At 35.2% G+C, this 9,210-nt stretch overlaps 1 pseudogene; it reads right to left on the reverse strand.

Annotated features, from left to right (window-relative positions):
* Positions 1 to 4,589: 4,589 nt before the first annotated feature.
* On the reverse strand, positions 4,590 to 7,172 carry LOC140970286 (protease Do-like 5, chloroplastic; annotated as a pseudogene).
* Between the last annotated feature and the right edge of the window lie 2,038 nt (positions 7,173 to 9,210).

Consider the following 9,210-nt stretch of genomic DNA (forward strand, 5'->3'; position numbering starts at 1 on the left):
CCGAAGATAATATCATCTACATACACTTGACATATCAAAATGTCATGTTTCAACTTTTGAATGAAAAGAGTTTTATCAACCTCACCTCGTTTGAAGCCTAAGTTTATCAAATACTCGGCCAACCTATCATACCATGCTTGTGGAGCATGTTTCAGTCCATACAGAGCCTTCTTCAGTTTGTAGACATGGTCCAAGTGGTGAGGATCTTCAAATCCTTTAGGTTGGCTAACATAAGCTTCCTCATTCAGAATTCCATTCAAAAAGACACTTTTTACATCCATTTGATACAATTTAATACGCATATGGCATGCAACAGCAAGCAACAGTTGGACAGACTCAATTCGAGCTACATGAGCGAAGGTTTCATCAAAATCCACCCCTCAACTTGTGTATACCCTTGAGATACCAACCGAGCTTTATTACGTATAATATTATCGGATTCATCTGTTTTATTTTTAAATATCCATTTTGTTCCAATAACATTGATATTTAAAGGTCGAAGCACTAAATATCATACTTCATTGCGTACAAATTGTTCAAGTTTATCATGCATTGCATTGACCCAAAATTCATCTTTTAGTGCATCAGAAATGTTCTTGGGTTCAATTTGAGACATGAAGCAAGAGTGACTAACCTGTAAGAATGTGGAACTCATACATACCAGCCCAATCATTTTGCGATAGTCCACTTTGTCTTTCTTTCTTGTTTTAACTTCATCATTCACCTCACCTATGATATGAGAAGATGGATGGTTCTTCTGAATCTTGCTTGGAATATCATTTTCTTTACAATTAGTCCAATCATAATTGTCCTCAATCTCCACATTATCTGTTGGTGTTGCGCTGGGTGTTGTCTCGCTGGTCTCAACACCAGACTCAACACCGTTTTTGGTCAGTGGTTCACTAATATCTACCAGTCCTTCGGTGTCATCCTAATTCGTTTTTCCTGTTAGATCTGCAAGATCATCAAAAACAACATTAATGGATTCAATGGATGTCCTTGTTCTCAAGTTAAACACTCAATAAGCTCGACTATTCATCAAATATCCGAGAACTAGGCACTTATCACTTTTGGAGTCGAACTTTGCAAGATGATCTCGATCATTTAAGACGCAAACACAACTGAAGATATGAAAGTATTTGAGGTTTGGTTTCCTCCCCACGATGATTTCATAGGATGTCATAGTGGAACCACTCCTTAAGAATACACGGTTAGAAATATGACATGCTGTGTTCAAGGCTTCGGCCCAAAACCGTTTCAACACACTCTTTGAACTTAGAATGACCCGAGCCATTTCTTGAAGGGTTCGATTCTTCCTTTCGGCTATTCCATTTTGTTGAGAAGTTTTATGAGCAGAAAATTCATGAGTGATTCCTTTCTTTTTTTTCTTTTCTCATAGAGAAGTAAAAGATGAATTTTCAAACTCTTTACCATGATCAGTCCTTATTTTAACCATCCTTACATCATGCAAATTAGTTATCCTAGCATGCAATTTTTAAAAACATCAAATATGTCAGATTTTTCTCTAATAAAACTTACCCAGGTGAAACGAGAGAAATTATCGACGCAAACAAATGAGTATTTCTTACCACCCAAGCTCTCAACATCCATTGGACCCATTAGATCCATGTGCAAAAGCTCAAGGCATCGTGTTGTCCCGAAGTGTTGCAACACCAGATGCACAACACGAGTTTGTTTACCTTTCTGACAAGGTCAACACACGTAGGTGTTACCTCAACTTAAATTGGGCATACCTCTCGTAGCATCAAACTTACACGGATTCTTCAAGGTCTTGAAGCTCACATGTCCCAATTTTTGATGCCATAGGTCCAACTCTCTCACCTTGGCACTTCGGCAACCATCACTTTCTCCCAACAGATAGCAATTGTCAGCAGACCGAGTACCTGACATTACACAAACATTGACATCATTAAAAATTTCACAACTATTTTTATTGAACTTAACATGTAAATCATCATCACAAAGTTGACTTATGCTTATTAAGTTCGAGTTAAGTCCTTCAACGTGTAGAACACTATGAAGTTCAGGAAGCCCGTCAACATTCAGGGTTCCTTTGCCTACAATTCTTTCTTTGGCACCACCACCATAGGCTACACGCACACTTTTTACTTCAACATAATCTGTGAGGTGTTCTTTAGTTTCTGTCATGTGGCGTGAGCACCCACTATCAAAGTACCATGCACTTGCAATGTTAGTTTTCAAAGAAATATAAATGACATTGCATCGGTTTACAGTTTTTGATACCCAAATTTTCTTAGTTGAAGAATTCTTGACTCTGGTGTTGAGCTTAGTGTTGGACAACACCTAGTGCAACACCCGACTTGAATGCCAATTCAAGTAGTCATTTCTTAGTTTGTAGCAGAAAGGTTTGATGTGCCCAAGCTTATAACAATAGTGACAGATGAAATGACGCTTTCTTTGCTTGGTTTTTGAGGTTGACACTGGCTTCTTGACTTGAGGCGTATTTGCTGAGGAGTGACCTTTTGAAGGTGAAGAAGCTGAACTAGATGTTTTCGGCTTCTGTTCAGAGGCCAACTTTGAGATTTGCACATTTTTCATAGGTGGATTTACTGTTAAGGGGACAACGTAGTCTTCAACACCCTTCACAAATACTATAGTCTTCGAACCAACGTTGGACAACTCACCATGTTCATACACACTTTCAACATATCCAAGACCAGTTCTTCCGTCCTTTCCCATAGTTAGCATTGAGTTAAGTTTTGATGACCTTGAGTTTAATTTAGCAAGTGTCTTTGATGTCTTTTCAAGATCATCCTTGACTTTACATAGTTCAAGGTCCTACCTACTCAGCAAGACTTCAAGACGAGACACGCTGCTCTTTAAATCAGTGTTTTCTTTCGAAAGTATGGTGTTTGTTTCATTCCTTTTGAGCCAGTCATCATAAAGTTCTTCGTACATCATCTGGACAATCTCCACAGTAAGCTCTTCTTGGTCAGATTCCTGGATTTCATTAAGATCTGAATTTTCCAGAGATTTATGAAAGAGTCATCTTCTTCTTTTTCGAAAATTTTGATGAAGAAAATTTTAAAAAGGAAGAATAAGTTTGGAGTGATTGAATGTATTTGTGAAGTCATATTTATAAGGTAAAAACTAGCCGTTTATGACCGTTACAAAATCTTAAAAAATAAATGTATGTATATGTAAATTTTATGGTAATAATATGATGCATATAATGTTAATCATGTTTAAATAATTATGTATATCATATCACAATATTATAATGAGGTGTCAGAGACTATTTTTATATAATACTGTGACATTATACAAAAATATATATAATTATTATATAACACAATAAAAATATATCAATGGTGAAATAATCACATCACGTTATTACAATGAGGTGTTATAGACTTCTTTTATAAAATAACATGATATTATTCAAGTGTATATATACAATAATTAAACAGTAACACAATAAAATTATATAATCAATGTAATCACATCACGTTATTATAATGAGGTGTCATAGACTCTTTTTATATAATAACATGATATTATACATTAAATATATACACAATAAAAATAAATAAACAGTAAATAAATATTCTTACTTTTGAATATGATTATCTTGTTCTTGTGTTTTGGAGCTTGGAAAAATATGGAGAACCGAATCTTCGAGTATCGTGTTGATAACGTGTTAAAAGTAAAAATCTCAAACTCAAAATTTATCAAACTACACACTTTATAAAATTTTCTCTCTACTCAATTGTGATTTTCTTCACACATTGATAGACCTATTTATAGAATTTCTTTTGAAATAATCCAAAAATAAATACAACATTACATACATTATCACACACCAATTTTAAATATTTACAACTCTTATTTTCAAAATTCAAATATTACAACTCCATATTTTTCAACAGATCCAACACAAATAACACAACTAAAAAAAAAAAAAAATGTTTTAGAGTACAATACTACATAAATACTAAGACATTTGATACAATTCGTGAAAACCAAGACGGAAAACCACTAACGATCCATTCTATTATTCCACATAGCACCACGAGTCAAATGGTGGGCAGCTTTATTGGCATTATGCCTCATGTTTCTATTTTTCACAAAGCAAACAAGATAAAGCGATTGGTCCAAGCCTTGCATTTTGGTGTATCGGGAATATTGAGTATGATTGTGGCAGTAAGGCATAGTGGGTGCTTCTTCTTGTAGCAGATGCTTTGTTTCCACGAACTTTAGTTGACGATAAGTTTCTTGGGGAAAATGATGACCAATGAAGCTATAGAAAGTAATTCTCGTTCATCGGACAATATGTTGTGGCTGAGACAACTGGAGCTGAGGGGTGTGAATTTAGGGAGAAGTATAAGTTTCTTTACTAAGCCAACTGCATACGAACCAATAATAACATTATTTGCTATGTGTAGTAGGAGAATATAAGCTCATTGTCAAATCTACTTCTTGGAAAATGCGTGTCTAAGATTTATTTGCGATGCTGTATAAACTTTTATCGAATTCGATGTAATGACTCGTTCATACAAAGTTTGATGATGAGTTAGATTGGAGTGGTAATTTTAAGAACCACCGACGAAACATAAGCTAAAAGAATGTATCTTTAGAAGTAGTGGGTTGGTTCAAAACAACATAAACTTCAATAAAAGAGGCACAAAGACACCAATTATTAAATAAAAGCATTGATTTGTTGAACAAGAAAAGGCGTCTCGAATGCTTTCCCAGTTGAGAGATGGAAAAAGCCAGAAAACAGGGTTTGAGTATCAGGTGCCTTCAGTATCTATCAGTGTAAGGAGTCCCATAGACAATGAGATACGGCACAATACGGATTGCTGTGTCAATGGGAATTGCAAAGTTCACTCCAGAAGATATTCCACTGCCTGCATTAAGGTTCACAACCAAATTCATTCAGCTTGAGTTTGAATTCAGGTTGCTAAATTTACGAATATAATTTGCATTCTGATAATTACAAAAATAATTAGATAAACATCAGCTAAAATGTATGATCGTGCCATCTGTTTCATAATCAAAACATTGTAGATGCAGTCCACTCAAAAAACAGATGATAATTCATGCCATCTGTTTCACAGTCGGAAAAAGGAAATGACGTACTGCGCTCAAAAAATAGAGGAAAGGATTGAACTTTGGTGTAGGATTAAAGCCCTTAGAAAAAATCAATGTTTAACTGTTCAAAACTCAAGTACTGGTTTCATTTTGGGCATGATTGTCAATATGACAAGATTAAGCACGGCAAACAGAGAAGAAGATCACTTTACCTTTGCGAGTGAATGTGGCAGTATTAACCCCAATTACATGACCATATGAATCCATCAAACATCAGACCTAGAAATTTATATGTAAGCAGATCAAACGATGCTAATGGTCAGAAACACAGTACATCATGTAAACAAAATATTTCACCAATTGAGAGATACCAGCATTAATGGCAGCATCAGTTTGAATGGTTCCTCTAATGGCTCGTCCATTCGGTGAGGGTATCTCTCTTCCCAATCCACTAATAACCTGCAGTATGTCAAAGACCAAGTGATTCATTATTCATCAGCAATCCATATTGGTTCCTTGATACAAAAAATCTCCTTCAGGGATCTGGTAGCGCACTTTGCGCGCACCAGAGCTCACATTTCTTAAAAATTACCCCAGTTGTTAAAGTGTTCTCAAATCCATAAGGGTTTCCAATTGCCTAGCAGCTCTGGCCCACTCGCGGTTCACGAGATTGGCCTAGAGCCACTGGTTTTAACTCATTTCCAACTGCGTCAACCTGAAACGAAAATTAGATATAAGGCACGTATATGCCGCCGGTTACATATTGTCAATAGCTGAACCTTGGGGAGATTTCTATTCACTACTATTTTCTTGTTAACACCTTAAGAACAGCTAAATCATAGTCAGGATCAAAGCCAACAATCTTGCCTTCTCTAGCAATGCTGTTGCCACTAGCATCAACTAAAGATACCTGAAAACGGATGTAAACAAGCTGTCGGTCCATACCGCACAGTCCAAATACGAGACAATAAGCAAGTCTAACGAAATAAAAACATAACAGAACCTTACAAAGTTGTAATCCACTTTTGTCTGCAGCCAATTTGGCAACAACATGATAATTTGTCACCTGTGGAAACCAAAAAGATTCGTAACATAAAATTATTACTCCTCCGGCAGCAAATGCTCATGATTCTGACAAACAGAATTTATCATGATGCACAAGATGAACTCTTAGAAATGAATATTCACTTTACTCTCAATAAATGATCAATCCAAGGATGTAGAATGAGTGAGCGTCCGGAACACAAGGTTGATTGAATGTTGATATGCGACTTCATAAAATTCTAAAACAACATTACCAACTCATAAATTCATATATGATTAATCTCAACACATCAATCCGAATGATCGATTTTGGCAAGCATTTATTTGTTCAGTTCATAAAACAATGAGTTTCATGAGAAGATTTTGAAGAAAAGTAGTCCACGAAACAAAGACCAGGAACCTACAATGTGACCAAACTTATCCCAGATAAAACCTGAACCTGTCCCTTCCAATTTTGTATTCTCATTCTCAGCTAGTAATTTATCTGAAGCACTCTTCGGGACTTTAGTTAACTGGAGGTCCTTGATGGAAACAACAGAAGAAGAAGTGTCCTACATTATAAATAAGATTGAGTAAGTGAAGAAATCCGAATCGATACACATGTTGAATTTTGGAACAATATAATATGATGAACAATAGCACCACATCCTCCAGTGTCTATCACCAAACCAGAATGGAAGTTGTAATTACAAATAACCGGAAAACGAGGTTCGACGCAGTCATCGTCATCCTCGTATCATCAAATGCATATACTTTTACAACAGCATTGATAAAATCGTGGACCTGAAAGATTTGAACGACTCGATCCTCTTCTAGCTGAAGTTCTTCCACTTGTGCGAGGGCGGAGGATATTGAACGCTGATGAAAGGGAAAGAAAGATGAGAGCAGTGAAGAAGTGAGAATTAAAGATTTTCTTCTTGTTAAACAATGGGAGGCATCTGAACTAGAAGAAGACGAGTGTCGAACGGGCGGAATTGGAGACTGAATACAGTTGAATATACCCAGCGCCTCCATTACTCATTCTGATAATACCTTTGTTATTATTATTCTTTTAAAGGAATACATGGGTTTTTCTTAAAAATAATATAATTTTTAAAATTAATTTCAAAAATACTTTAAAAATAAAAGTTTGCAAGAATACCTCAATTTGTTTTTACGGAGCGCAGAAATTGCTCACGTGGAGCAGCGTCTATGCCTGCTCCACGTAAGCGACGGAATATATATCAAAACCGTAGCTAAAATTAAATTAGCGACGGTTAAAATTGAATCAGCGACAGTTTTTAACCCGTCGCTGGGATCAGCGACGGTTTTAAAATCGTCGCTAATTTTAGCAACGGTTACAAACCGTCGCTAAATGCCAAAACACCAACCGGATAATTGTATCAACAGCGTGCACATAAACGCCGCGGATAATCTTGAACTTTCAACGGCTTGCATCTTTGCAGCGTGCAATGTACGCTGCGGAAAGAGAATTTGCGCGTTGCGAAAAGCCATTTTTGTTGTAGTGAAGACAGAGAAAAAAAGCAGACAAGAAATTCTTCAAGAAATAAGTTTTTTCAGGAACCTCTACTATTCAACCTGGTTTTGTCAGTGATTCATGGATGACTGACTTTGGTTTGTTTGGTCAGCAGAATTTTCAGACTCCGTCTTGATCGAACATACACAGTTTTACAAATTTGCTTAATGTTGGTCCGCAGCATCTTGTACATGACATTCGACCACAGAATGATGTTGAGGAAAATTAACAACATTCAATTGAGATATCCTAGTCTTACGACTTCTCCACAGTCCCAGGAAGCACCAATTTTGGTTCCATGATGATTTCAAGATTGGCATCATCAGATTTGCAGCCTCTTTTGGTTGATAAGCCATGAAAAACTTTTGTTCTCTGTCTTCACTGCAACAAAAATGACTTTTCGCAGCGCGCAAATTCTCTTTCCATAGCGTACATTGCACGCTGCAAAGATGCAAGTCGTTGAAAGTTCAAGATTTTCCGCGGCGTGTTGTTGATACAATTATCCGCAGTATTTTGGCATTTAGCGACGGTTTATAACCGTCGCTAAAATGAGCGATACAAACCATCGCTGATTCCATTTCAACCGTCGCTAAAATTAGCGACGGTGTTTTAACCGTCGCCGATGCAATTTTAGCGACTGTTATTAAACCGTCGCAAAAGTCGCTAATTTAATTTTTGCGACGGTTTTGATATATATTCTGTTGCTAAAATATATTGTCGCTTACGTGGAGCAGCGTCCGTGCTTAGCAACGTCCGCGCTCCGTAAGAACGGATTGAGGTATTTTTGCAAACTTTTTGTTTTAAAGTATTTTTGAAATTAATTTTAAAAATTAAATTATTTTTAAAAAAAAAACCAGGAATACATGCATATGAGAACAAGGATAGAATTTTTCAGGCCACTCATTTAATTTTTTAAGAATACATAAAATTAAAACCAGTTTGAAAATTGTTAAATTTCAAAATTTTGTTCAAACAAATTAAAGGTCTTTTTTAAAAAAATTTCTCACAATTCCGTTTTTTTTTTTACCCAACACCATGTCATATTTTTTTTTTAAAAAAAATCATTAATTTTATTTTTAGAAAAAAATTTCTTATCATTTAATTTACTCTGTTGTTTGATATATAAATACATCAAAGAACGAATAGAAATATAAATGATCGCTGATTTTTTTTTAAAAAAAAAATTGGTAATTGATATAAATGGAGCAATAATTATGTTACAGTAATTTACAATGCGAATGAAACGTGTTATGTTTTGAAATTATTTAATACTAAAAAGATCAAGAGTGATGCGACAAACTTAATTTATTGATATGTACGGGATTAATTATTACTTATTGATTAGGCCTCAATCTATCACATCTTATCGAAGGTGTCCTATCTCAACATGGCCTTTGTACAATATTTTTTTTAATTACAAATTTATATTCCTTTCTTATATGTACTATTGTGTTCGTATAATATTTTTTATTACATTTTTATATTCCTTTCTTATATATATAATACTAGAAATAATGTACGTGCGTTGTACGTAGGAAACATATGTTGAAGTAATAAAAATTTGAAATAAAATT

The sequence above is a fragment of the Primulina huaijiensis genome, unplaced genomic scaffold, assembly GCF_012295235.1.
Source record: "Primulina huaijiensis isolate GDHJ02 unplaced genomic scaffold, ASM1229523v2 scaffold5383, whole genome shotgun sequence".
Classification (NCBI taxonomy): Eukaryota; Viridiplantae; Streptophyta; class Magnoliopsida; order Lamiales; family Gesneriaceae; genus Primulina; species Primulina huaijiensis.